General features: G+C 42.7%; 1 protein-coding gene and 1 long non-coding RNA gene across 9 annotated transcripts in view; one reads left to right on the top strand and one right to left on the bottom strand.

Annotated features, from left to right (window-relative positions):
• The window catches only part of ctdspla (CTD (carboxy-terminal domain, RNA polymerase II, polypeptide A) small phosphatase-like a), a 610,361-nt gene that overhangs the window by 212,915 nt on the left and 383,677 nt on the right, over positions 1 to 13,769 (bottom strand). The gene's annotated exons all lie outside the window — the stretch shown is intronic.
• LOC138751943 (uncharacterized) lies at positions 1,657 to 5,793 on the top strand. The gene is made up of 2 exons (XR_011350278.1): positions 1,657 to 1,781; positions 5,540 to 5,793. It is a non-coding gene; the product is annotated as an uncharacterized lncRNA (long non-coding RNA).

The following is a 13,769-nucleotide window of genomic DNA, read 5'->3' on the forward strand; positions in this document are numbered from 1 at the left end:
ATAGACAATTCTTACCAGTGCTTTTATTTTTTTCCCCTATACTTTTCCTAATCTCTCCTTTATATCCTTAAATATTTAAATTCCCAATCCTGCAGCAAAGTTTCTGTAACTATCAACATCATACCCTTTGTACTGATTTGTGCCATTAGCTGACTTTGTTTCAAATACTACAAGGATTTAGATAAAGCACCCTTAATCTCATTATCCTTTGAGAATCTAGTAATCTTTCATTTGCATTTGACTTTTCTGTACTCCTCTCTTACTTTTCCCTTTTCTAAGAAAAAAGAAAGACGATGAGGTCTTGCAAAGTGAATTCAGGGAGTTAGGTCCTGTACTTTAAACTAGCACCTCCAGGATTGCTACCCGTGCCATGTGCTAGTGAAGCAGAAATATGTGGATAATGCAGCTTATTACATGGCTAATGAGATGTTGCAGTAGAGGGGAGGGTTACCTGGAGGAGGACCAACATCACTGCAGGAAGGTCTGCTAGTGCTGCTCCATTTGTGGGGGGGGGGGGGGCAGCGGGAAAGAGGGGAGTTTAAACTAGAGATGCATGGTGACCAGAACGCTAGATCAGATAATGGACTGGTTGTGGGGAAAAATGTTTTTAAGCCTGGAATCAGACAGAAATAGAGAGTTTGTCATGGTGGGAATAGTGTTCTGAGTTGAATCTATTTCAATGCAAGGAGCACTGTAGGAAAGGTGGATGAGCAACACATGGAATTATGACATTGTGGCTGGTAGTGAGACTTGGTTGCAGGAGGGATGGGAGCGTAGAGAGGGATAAATGAAAGGAGAAATGGTGTGTTGCTAATCAAGGAAAATGCCGCCATCAGTCTTCAGACAGGACAGAGGACAGTTTGTTGAATGAGTTCATGAAAGTTTCCTTAGTCAATACAGAGAGCTCCCCCGGAGAAAGAATGCAGCAATACTGGATCTCCTATTGGGCAACTGGACAGGTGAGTAAGTGCAAGGGAACACTTTAGACCTAGTGATTATAATGACATTAGTTTCATACTAATTATGGAATGGGGTAGGTCTGATTCTAGAGTTGAGATTTTAGACTGGAGTAAAGCCAATTTCAAAGGGTATCAGCATCGATCCAGTATTGCAGGAACTGGGAACGGTGCACTAAAATAATTTTTTTTAAAGAAAAGGAGAATAAATAAATAAATAGATAGATAGATGGAGGCTCTAGCAAGTGTGGATTGAGACAAGTGGTTTAGTAAAAGGGAGGTCTTCAAAAGTGAAATGTTGAGCGTACAGGGTTGTATGTACTTGTTAGTCTTTTAATTCTGACAGGAACAAGAAACAAGAAATTTTTGATTTGGTGTCTGCGTTGCTTCCCTGTCTTTCTCCACCAATTCCCATCCCCCTACCAGACAAGTTTAAAGTCTCACCAAAAGCACTAATGAACTATTTCCCAAGGACACTGGCCCCAGTTCTGTCCAGAGTAGACCGTCCGGTTCCAGCTCTCACAGCTTTCCAACTCCTACACAATTCCCTATAAACAAGCAACCACGCACAACATTGACTGGCCCGTTTATGGTCTACTTTCATTTAAATAATTTAAAAACAGTTGAAGCAATAACACAAATACAGGCTGGAGTGCAGCTCAGTGAAAATAACACACATGACTGCAGATTCCAAGGCCTGGAGAGAATGCACTCATGCAATTCTAGAGATGGGAAACACTTGTCACCTGAGGGTACAAGAAATGCTGGCATTTCTTTCCTTGCCTCAAGAGAGAGGTCAAACAGAGGTGTTGAAGAAGAATAAAGGTAAATAAAAGAACATTGTCAATTGTTGCAAATCTGTAAACAGAAGGGGATATTTTGAAGACCAGACGTAAATTAATGGAGCGAAAGGTTGATGAAGGGTTGTCATTCTGTAGAAATGGGGAAACAATGGAGAAAGCTGAATTCATATCCTTCAAAAGCAACTGATCCTCGTTATGTAACCGGGTCTGGATTTTAATAATATTGGCATCCCTCCCCCTCCCTCCCTCTCTCGCTCCCTGTGCATGTGGGAGAAGCAGAATAGAGGATTGAGTGCAAGAGAGAACACTTCGTGAATAATGAATGATCTTTTCTCAGGAGCTCACTTAACTTTTTATTTTTTTAAGATGCCAGCTCACACAAGTACTAAATCACTACATGAATGCACGACTCAGTGAGACATTTTTTTTTAAACTGTAGGTAGAGAACTTTCTAGCTTGCCTCAGTCATTTGAACTCTCACAAAACTTGAATGGATCTCCTTCAGGAGATGGTGAGTGAGTTCCCAGATATTTTGTACCTTATCGAGAAGAATTTTCTCACCACTCTGCAAAGTATACATGGTCTCTGAGCAGTGAAGTCACTTATAAACACTCTCAGCTGACTTTCTCTGGCCATCAAAGATATGGACGAGTGATTGAATTATTACTAATGAGGAGCAGATCCAAAAGATGACCAGTCATCGCTTTCTCAAGGGGAAATTGGAAAATTTCCTGCAAATGTACACCAAGGAAAGCTGCAGAATATTTTCTACATACATTAAAAAAATTTTCTACAAGCGGATCCTGCTTCCAACACAGGAAAATCAGGTGCCGGGAATCAGGCACCGACCGGGGAAAACATTTCTCAACTATCAAAACAAAAGTTGCATCCCGAGGAAATTTCTGACTGGCAGGAACATTGGCGAGTTCAAAGAGATCAATATGTAAACCAACTGGTCCAAGTTTCATTCAGTCTCAGCCACCTTGAGGCCATTGTTCATCGTAGTACACCAAGTTGCACACTCAGCCGCATCCTCTTCGTCATCCTCTCATCAGGAAGATTCATGTGAGAGATCAAGCACCACCAGATTTTCTTTCCTGCCGTTAGTAGATTCCTGAATAAACCTCACTAGTAAAATCACTTTGCCTTTCCCCAGTTCTAATCATCTCTCTCTGAAACTCTGCACTATTGTACCGTGATTTACTTGGGGTGATAGCTAGTCTGCTCACAAACAAATTCTCACTGCATCTCAGTCCATGTGACAATGAAATTGAACTATCTGCTACTTTTCCAGACATTAGTCTTTGCTAAGCACGTACATGCATCATCGACCTTTGAGAACATTTGCAAGTAGACTTAGGTACTTCATCCTATTCCACAGATGTTTAATCAGATTAATCACCCTCTGACCCAACTGCATAAGGCTAATGTGATCAAACTTAACTGAGATGAAGAAAAACTGGAAATATAGATACTGTCGTTTGTGTCCATTTTTGGCACGTCATCCATTGAATCATTTGACATCCCTGAGATTCTTTATCCTATGGCCAAGGCAGAATTTATTAATTCTGCAAAAAAAAACTATATACAACATACACATGTAAACAAATAAATGTAAACAAACTGATGTGCAATACAGAGGTAAAATCAATAAAGTGAGTCCTTAAATTAGTCCCTGACTGAGTGCTGCTGCTCTCCGACAGCAGGATTCCCTGTTGAGGATGGAGGGGAGGGTTTGCCTATGATGTCCTGGGCTGTGTCCACGACCTCCCACAGGGCTTTCCGCTCGGGTGTATTGGTGTCCCCATACCAGGTTATAATGTAGCCGGTCAGCACACATCTGTAGAAATTTGCCAGGGCATCTGATGTCATGAAATGATTTGCCAGAATAGATCTATGAACTTTATTCAAATATCAAAGTGAAGAATCCTCAAGGTTTAGCCATAGAATGAGAGAACGGAGGCCATTCAGCCTATTATGCATGCATCTAGAGTTCTCCAATACTCAGGGTAAAGAGATTAAATAATTGCAGAAAAATGCATAGTGGGCTGAATGGGCCCCCTTTTTGCCATGATATTCCAGGAATGAACATCAACATAAGGCAAATTATAAACTTCGCACACCAATGTATGGATAAATTTTTCCAGATCCAGGCTGGCAAATCACCCTTTGGAAAATGTGTCAAAAGGAATACGAGATTTAAAAAATGTGTTAAATCATATAAGATTTATCCAATATGTGGATTTATTAATGGAGACATACAAGTTGATATAATAAAGCAACCTTTTATTTTGGGGCAAAATCGTTATAAGAGCTAATTAGGTTTTTTGCCCAATACAGTCATTAACCATCTGAAATGGTAGTGGGTAAAGCAACACCATCACTTTAAAAGATTCCAAGACACAAATAGGAAAGAAACTTGGTGCCAGTTGAGATTCAGCCAGGTTTCCAAAGAAGTGAAGAGGCTACTTCCTCTTTTGTAAATCCTTGATGGTGTTTCTTGGATGCAAGCAGAACGTTGACAGCATGAATGTAAACAGCACAAATCCCTGGGACTAGGAGCAGGTCTAAAGGAGAGATAATAATTAAAGTAATACTAAAAGTGGAAGTAGATTGATGGCAAAAGCCTGCCAAAGCTAGCTCCCAGACAATGGAGAAAAGTCCAAAGATTATATGAAGAGCAGACCTTACCAGGGGTTGGCTGAAGGATCTCACTAGGACATAAAAAAAATTCTCAAAAACTATACATCAGAATGGTGCAGCGAAGCTAAATTTAGATGCTGCAATTTTGAAATGCCACACAAAAAGCTGGAAATATTCAGAACCACAGATAACCTCTCTGCTTCCTGACCTGTTGACCAGAATAGATCTATGAACTTTATTCAAGTATCAAAGTGAAAAATCCTCAAGGTTTAGCCATAGAATGACAGAACGGAGGCCATTCAGCCTATTATGCATGCATCGTCCATTTCCAGTGTTTGGAATGACTGAAAGGTGTCTGCCATAGCTCAACATTGTATTCTTGCCCCTCAGCATCAAGCCCAGTACTTGAAACTCAGGTAAAAATAAATTCAGTTGAGGATCGAAGGACCTGCTGCTTTGTCTGAGGTACATTGTTAATAGGAAGACACGAAACATTGAAAATAAGTATTGATGCTGAGGGGCAAGAATACAATGTTGAGCTATGGCAGACACCCTTCAAGCCTATTCATTTTGATCATGGCTGATCATCGACTCTGAACCTGCCTTCTCCTCATACCTCCTGATCCCCTGAGCCACAAGGGCCAAATCTAACTCCCTCTCAAATATAGAGAAGGAACTGGCTTCAACCATTTCCTGTGGCAATGTGTCCATTTCTCCACCACTCGTGGATAGAAATGATCTTTGCACGGATGTGAAAAAGAATGGGAAGTATTCTCAGTATTGGACTTGTTAACATCACTTGAGCAGATTAAATGGTCATCATCTTGTTTATGGGACCGTATTGTATACAAATTCACCATGACAGCAAACTTCATTGAAAAGGCACCAAAACCATGGAGAATCCTGAAGTTAAGAATTTGCACGAAAACCACAAGAGCTTTTTTTAAAGTTAACATGGTTGGAGATAGTCTTCTGAAGCATAGTCGAGTAGCATAGTTCAACGTCATTGTCAAATCCATGCTCCTTCAATAATTAGGTGGTGAAATAAACAACCAAATCTTTACCAATTCAGAGATTTATGATCCTCTATGCTCGACTAAGCAAAAATTTCAATTTTTTTTCTCATTGCCATTACAGGCATTAGTCTTCAATCACTCCACTGAAGACATCTACAAGAGGTGGTGCCTCAAGAAAGCCGACTCTATACTCAAGAACTTCCTCCACCCAGGCCACGTCTACCCTCAGGGAGGTGGTGCAGGAGCCTGAAGATGAGCACCCAATGGCAAAAAAACCACCTTCTGCCCCACTGCCAGATTTCCAAATGGACAATGAACCACAGATACGACCTCACCTTTCATTTGTACTCATTTTTTAAATGTAATTTATAGCAATTTTGCACCTGTCTTCTCTTCTTTGGCTTGGCTTCGCGGACGAAGATTTATGGAGGGGTAACATCCACGTCAGCTGCAGGCTCGTTTGTGGCTGACAAGTCCGATGCGGGACAGGCAGACACGGTTGCAAGGGAAAATTGGTTGGTTGGGGTTGGGTGTTAGGTTTTTCCTCTGTCTTTTGTCAGTGAGGTGGGCTCTGCGGTCTTCTTCAAAGGAGGTTGCTGCCCGCCGAACTGTGAGGCGCCAAGATGCACGGTTTGAGGCGATATCAGCCCACTGGCAGTGGTCAATGGGGCAGGCACCAAGAGATCTCTTTAGGCAGTCCTTGTACCTCTTCTTTGGTGCACCTCTGTCACGGTGGCCAGTGGAGAGCTCGCCATATAACACGATCTTGGGAAGGCGACGGTCCTCCATTCTGGAGACGTGACCTACCCAGTGCAGTTGGATCTTCAGCAGCGTGGATTCGATGCTGTCTGCCTCTGCCATCTCGAGTAATTCTGGCAGCTGTTCTGAAAATTAAAATGGGGCTCATCTGCTGGATTTTAAAGATTGTCATTTTCAAAAGTGATAGATAGGAAAGGTGTAAAAGGGAGTGGTCAAATGCAGGCAAACGGGACTAGATCAGAATGCCAAATTTGTTGGCAAGGAATGAGTTGAGATGAAGGGCTTGTTCTATGTTGCCTGACTCCACGGCTCTGAAAGGTGTTTTGAGCTTTATCCCCTTGTCCACTCCTGACCTTAGTCACTTTCAAAAAAACATTGTGCTGGCAGCAATTGAATACCTAGGCCATCTGCTTCCTATTTTTGGTGAAAGAAAACCAGTGGGATCACACTAGTTATATTTATTCACCAATAAGGGCATTGGTGGCAAAACCTGCATTTATTACCCATAAATGACGAAAGTGGTCTTCATCCACAGCATGTCAAAGCAAGGCACATTTTTTTTTTAAATCCCAACTTCACAGAAATGCAATGCAGTTGAGGTGGGCTGGGGAGTGTTGCAAGGGTAGAAAGTTAAAACCCAAACAATTCCTGAACATTCTGACTTTATTTTAGGGATAAATGAGGAGGTAGTGAAATGGATTCAGCAATGGTTGGATGGGAGGTGTCAGAGAGTAGTGGTAGAAAACTGTTTGTCCAATTGGAGGCCGGTGACTAGTGGAGTTCCTCAGGGATCAGTCCTCAGTCCAGTATTGTTGTTAGAAGATTGAGAGGGGACTTGATAGAGGTGCTTAAGATTTTAAAAGGGACAGACAGAGTAAACGTGGATAGGCTTTTTCAATTAAGAGTGGGGGAGATTCAAACTAGAGGACATGGTTTAAGATTGAAGGGGGAAAATTATAAGGGGAACATGAGGGGAAATTTCTTTACGCAAAGGGTGGTGGGGATGTGGAATGAGCTTCCGGCAGACGTGGTCGAGGCGGGATCATTGGTTACATTTAAGGAAAGACTAGATAGTTACATGGAGAGGAGAGGACTGGAGGGGTATGGACCGGGTGCTGGTCAGTGGGACTAGGAGGGTGGGGATTTGTTACGGCATGGACTAGTAGGGCCGAACTGCCCTGTTCTGTGCTGTAAGTGGTTATATGGTTATTTTGCTCTAGCTTTGCTTTTTGCAAGGAACAGGCATGCAAATGCTTTCATCTCAATCAGAAAAGTTGGTCTGATGGAATAACGTCACTTCTGTAATACAATCAAAACTAAATATTTGGCTTCCTGTCAGGATACATGCTCCAACACCAAAAAAAGCAAGAAACTGTAACAGCAAATCTTTCTTTATTCGACAGTGGCTTTGTATGAATCAGTCTGGGGTATTCACATTAAACGCACTCATTTGGTGGGGGAGGGGGGTTGTTGTAAAAATTGAGTGCACCCAGAGGTCCTTGTGCAATTTGTCTGTGGTTCAACACCTGAAGCACCAAAAGTGCATTGCTGCTCATGAGGGTTGTTTACTTCAGGTGGAGGATACGAATAAGCTTCTGTAGTTAATTATTACCTACACAAAGTAGTAGTTAATTGTAAACGTGAACTCCAATTACTCTGGTCAAGTTAACAGGTACACAAAGAATTTTTCAGTGTTCAGGTCATCTAGGGCAGCCGTTCTTATGGCTATAGCCCCCTTTGGACTCTGCTCAAAGTTTATGGGCGCACTTTCTTGTGAAGCAGTCAAGTTTAGTTGGTTTCTTCTGTATTTCCCTCCTCCCGACAGCTTAAAAAATTTTTTTACGATTTCAGTCCATGGCCCTCCCCAGGGAAGGGCGTATGGCCCCTGTTGAGAATGGCTGATCTCGGATGCAAATATTTTATAGATTTTTTGGTGGCTGAATACCAATCTCATTCCAAACTATTTAAGCAACCACTGAAGACCAAAAAAGGTTCAAGGCAAGGAAAATATTTGCAATATATTTGAAAAATGTGATTGAACTATTTTCTTGAAGAGTGTATAAATCTTTAAATGCGCACATCAAAAGCCATTTTCCCCCAATCAAGCGACAATCATGTGAGAAAAAATATAAAAGCAGGGTACCCAAAAGAAATCATTCACTTTCAACGTAGATGGCACAGAACTCATCCATGATGATTCCCACAAAAGAGTAAAAATGCCAATGCATGATGGGAAAACAAAATCACTGCTGGAGTCGGATGTTCCCACCCGCGGTGCCCAAGAGGAGCAGAGTGAGTGGTCTCAACGACAATCACTGAGTAGCACTTACATCTCCTGTGATTAAATGCTTTGAAGTTGGTCATGGCCAGAATTAACATGTACCCAAGTAAAGGTCTGGACCTGCTGCAGTTCACCTATCGTCACAATTGCTCAACAGCAGATACAGCATCATTTACACATACTCAGTGGCTCTCCACTCAGCTCTGGATCACCAAGATAACACACTCATATACACGGCTGCTTTTCACTGATTTAAGCTCAGCCTTCAACCCCATTATTCTCTCAGTGCTGGTCAACAAGCTCCAAACCCTGGGCCTCTGTACCCAGCTCTGCCACTGGATCCTTGACTTCCTCATCAAAAAACCAGTCAGTACGAATTGGAAACCACATTCCCTGCTCACCAACAATCAACAAAAGCACCCATCAAGGATGCGTGCTTAGCCCACCTCTCTACTTACTTTACACCCACGACTGTGCCGATGAGACCACAGTTGTCAGCAGAATCACAGATGGCATTGAAAAAGCATACAGGAGGGAGATAGATCAGCTCATTGAGTGGTGTCACAGCAACAACCTTGCACTCAACATTAGCAAAACCAAGATTACTTCAGGAGGAAATCACGAGAACACAAACCAGTCCTCATCGAAGACTCAGCAATGGAGAGGGTCAAGAACTTCAAATTCCTGAGGGTCTGTCCTGGAGCCTCCGTGTCAATGCGATCACAAAGGCGGCTCGCCAGTGGCTATATTTAAGGAAATTCAATAGGTCACCGAAGACTCGCAAAAAGGTCCACACCGTGGAGAGCATTCTGGCTGGTTGCATTATTGTCTCGTACAGAGGTGCTAAAGCTCAGCTCAAGAAAAAACTCCACAGGGTTGTTAACTCAGCCGGCAACTTCACAAGCACCAGTTTTCACTCCATGAAGGACATCAAGGAAGAGTCAATTTTATTATTTAAGAAAATGTTGGACAGGTATATGGATGAGAAGAAGGTGGAGGGTTATGGTCATTGTGCAGGTAGGTGGGACTAGAGAGGAGTGTTTGGTTCGGTGCGGACTAGAAGGGCCTAATGGCATGTTTCCGTGCTGTAATTGTTAAATATATTATATATTATCTACATGAGGTGGCGTCTTAAGAAAGCACTCTCTATCCTTAAAGACCCCCACCACCCAGGTCATGCCCTCTTCACTCTGCCACCATCAGGAAAAAGGTACAGGAGCCGAAAGACGAGCACTCAGCAGTACAAGGGCAGCTTCCCCTCTGTAGTAAAACACCAAAGTCTGCAGACACCAGGATTGAAGTAAAAACACAATGTGGGAGAAACATAGCAGGTCCGAACCAGCCACTTGCCGACATTTTTCCATTCCTTGAAGGGTCCTGAGCCCGAAACATTGGTTATGTATCTTTGTCTTTGCTACATAAAGTACACGGTTTAACCTGCTGAGTTCCTCCAGCATTGTGTTTTTACATCTGCCCCTCTGCCAAAAGATTCCTGAATGAACAATGAACCACAGACACTGCCTGACACTGATTTTGTTTTGCCCTATTGCTATTTCTTTTGGAAGATGGTTGAACTAAATTCTGGAATCAGGTCACGGCTCACAGCAATACTGAAGGATGGCAACAACCAGTCTTATCCACCAGATGCAATGACGAAGAAAGAGAAATCGACCAGGCAACATTTTACAATTCAGATCTATTTGACGGTTTAGAATGGACAACACTACAAAAATGAACGCATGCAAAATATCTGCAGGTTGAAAGTGGGATTTGCCGACAACAGTGAGGCACTCTTGAAATCATAAAACTGTACAAACCCCATACAATTTTTTTTAAAAGAGATGAATATTCTTCTTTGGCTTGGCTTCGCGGACGAAGATTTATGGAGGGGGTAAAAGTCCACGTCAGCTGCAGGCTCGTTTGTGGCTGACAAGTCCGACGCGGGACAGGCAGACACGGTTGCAGCGGCTGTAGGGGAAAATTGGTGGGTTGGGGTTGGGTGTTGGGTTTTTCCTCCTTTGCCTTTTGTCAGTGAGGTGGGCTCTGCGGTCTTCTTCAAAGGAGGTTGCTGCCCGCCAAACTGTGAGGCGCCAAGATGCACGGTTTGAGGCGATATCAGCCCACTGGCGGTGGTCAATGTGGCAGGCACCAAGAGATTTCTTTAGGCAGTCCTTGTACCTTTTCTTTGGTGCACCTCTGTCACGGTGGCCAGTGGAGAGCTCGCCATATAACACGATCTTGGGAAGGCGATGGTCCTCCATTCTGGAGATGTGACCCACCCAGCGCAGCTGGATCTTCAGCAGCGTGGACGTACATCTCGCATACACTCCAAAAGACCATAATCTCTCAAGGTTTTTGGCTTTCATAACTAGGACAACTTATGAAAATGCCACACAATGTGCACCTGCTGAACTGTCTATTGCTTTACAGACATTTGTATAAACATGCCATTTTAGAAATACTGCAGCTGAATAAGGAAAAACATGTCCTGACATATGCAGAAAATTATTTTAATATGCTTATATCACAACACACACTTCAGAAATGTTAAATATAATTGCAAGCCTCGTTATGTTAGGGTCTCTAACATAATCCATTGATTATCTAATGATCCCAGTTTATAACACTTTTCTTTCCATTGCAGTGCTACTCTGGGCAATGCAGTGTGACACCACATGGTCACAGGATTTCTTCCTCGCCCCTTACACAAGTCCTCCAACACAAATACAATTTTTTCCCTCTTTTCTTTTAGATGTTTTGTGATCTCGTTGGCTCATTTTTACTCCCCTTCTGACTCGTACTTTGATCACTCAGTCTTTGAGCTTCTCTACTGCTACAGAGAGGCCAAACTCAAAGTCAAAGAAATGCTGGAATAGATAAGATCCCAATGATACCAACATTGAATTTTCCAATCTATGAATCTACGTCCACATAGGTTTCTTCTCTCTTCATTCACAGAACACTCCAACACAGTACAGGCCCTTCAACCCAAGATGTTGTGCCGACCTACGTAAACCTACTTCACAACCATCTAATTTTTCCCTACCTCATGCCATAACCCTCTATTTTTCCAACATCCATGTGCCTATCCAAGAGTCTTTTAAATTTCCCTATTGTAGCAGCCACCATCCCCAGCAATGCATTCCAGGCACCTATCACTGAGTGAAATCTTACCTCTGAAGTCTCCCTCCAACTTTCCACTCACCCTAAATGTATCACCAGGTTTATCAGGATCCATTTTCCCCCCACATTTATTGTTGCATGTACAAACATAGAGTGAAAAATTGTTTTGCAAGCAGATCAGTTTGACATCTTGTGTACAGTACAAAAAGTGCAGAGCTACAGAGAGAGATCAATTGGTACAGGGCAAAGTCACCATAATTTTACTATTTTGGGGTTTGTTCAGGAGTCTCTCATAACAGCAGGAAAGAAACTATCCCTGAATCTGGTGGGAGCGCGATCTCACATGCATGAAACATCTTCCTGAAAGAAACATGATGAAGGGAGCATGGCCAGGGTGGGACAAGTCTTTTAATATGTCTGCTGCTTTTCCAAGGCAGCAGTGTTGTGGATGGCGAGAAGGGGATGTACATGTGATGGTCCGGACTGGTGTACAAAGAGAGATTGGAAAAACTTCTCTCTGAAGTGCAGATAGCTGAGAGACAACCAGAGAGAAATACTCAAAATTTTGAAGCTTAAGGAAGTCTTTACAAGAGTGAAAATATCAAACATGAAGAATAAAGCATTAATAGGAGATGGGGAAAATGTTTAAAGGAGATGAGCAGATTTTTAAAACAAAGCTCAAATGTGCTACGAGATGTGGTGGAAGCAGTATGAGTGCAGGAATGTGAAGGAAGAAAAGATTAAAATGAGGATATAAACTTTGCTATGGGAAAGTTGCAAAGGGGAAGAGAGAGCAAATAAATAGCAACAAATAGCAATAGGAGACCATTTTTAAGCAGCGTGGGAAAATTGGTAGCTCTATAGCACACAATTTGTAAAGACTGTGGGGGAAAAATGGCGGACCCGACTTCCCAGAGAAACCCTTGCTCTGCCGCAAGGAATTCTGGGAGGGCAGATCCGCCATTGCTTTTTCTCACGGTTTTTATAAATTGAGCGCTAAAGCGCTACCAACTTTACCCACCCTGTTTAAAAATTTGATACTTTTGCTATTTATTGCTAGCACATTCCCACGGTCCCTTATAAAGGTTTATATAGGTCAGGACAACAACAGGGGCTGAAGGTTTCATACTGTGCTGTACATAAAGTTTCTTTCTTTCTTTGGCTTGGCTTCGCGGACGAAGATTTATGGAGGGGGTAAAAGTCCACGTCAGCTGCAGGCTCGTATAATTAGGCACGATTAATTTTGTTCATATACAAGATCATAGTACACTGATCAGGATTTAGGGCAGGTCCACCATCGCTCGATGCGTAATGACATCACCGGTAGAAGGTAGAGCAGTCCTAACCCTGGGGATGGCCCCTTGCAAGTGTGAAAGCGTCCATCCCAGTTAGGAGTAGTCAGGTGTGAAAAGCCAAATCCCCATTCCTATCCCAGGACACTTAACAGCCAATTTAGTGGATGCAAGTGTAAAAGGGGCTATACACTGCCGTTTCCTTCTCAGTCCAAATCACAAGAAAAAGAAACAGAAGCAGGCCATTTGGCCCATCGAGTCTGCTCTGTGAAACCTCCCTCAGCTAAATTATTCTCGTATCTAGTCCCAAGTTCTGGCCTTGTCCCCATATCCCTTGATACCCTGACTAATTAGATACCTATCAATTTCCCCTTTAAATTCCCCCAATGATTCCACAGCTGCATGTGGGCAATGAATCCCACAATCCTCTACTCTCTGGCTCAAGAAATTTCTCCTCATCACTGTTGTAAATTGGTACTTTTTAATTCTAAGACTGTGCCCTCTTGTCCTGGAATCACCCAACAGGGGAAACCTCTTCTTCAGATCTACTCTGTCCAATCCATTCATTATATAAAATGTTTCTATGAAATTCCTTCTCATTCTTCTATATTCTAATGAATAGAGTCCAGGAGCCGCGAAGCCTTCTCATTCCTGGAATCATTCTGGTCAACCCTCTCTGTACCCTCTCCAACCTTGCTATATCCTTTCTAAGATTATGGGGCCCAAAACTGCACAGAACTCCAAATGAGGTCTCACCAGTGCCCCATAGAGTCGCATCAACACCTCTTCATTCTTACACACAATCCCCTTTGAAACGAATGCCAACATAGCATTCGCCTTCTATCGATGCAGGATCTCGACGAGCATCTTTTGTCTCCACAGATGCATCTTGACCA

Source organism: Narcine bancroftii, chromosome 1 (genome assembly GCF_036971445.1).
Source record: "Narcine bancroftii isolate sNarBan1 chromosome 1, sNarBan1.hap1, whole genome shotgun sequence".
In the NCBI taxonomy this organism is placed as follows: Eukaryota; Metazoa; Chordata; class Chondrichthyes; order Torpediniformes; family Narcinidae; genus Narcine; species Narcine bancroftii.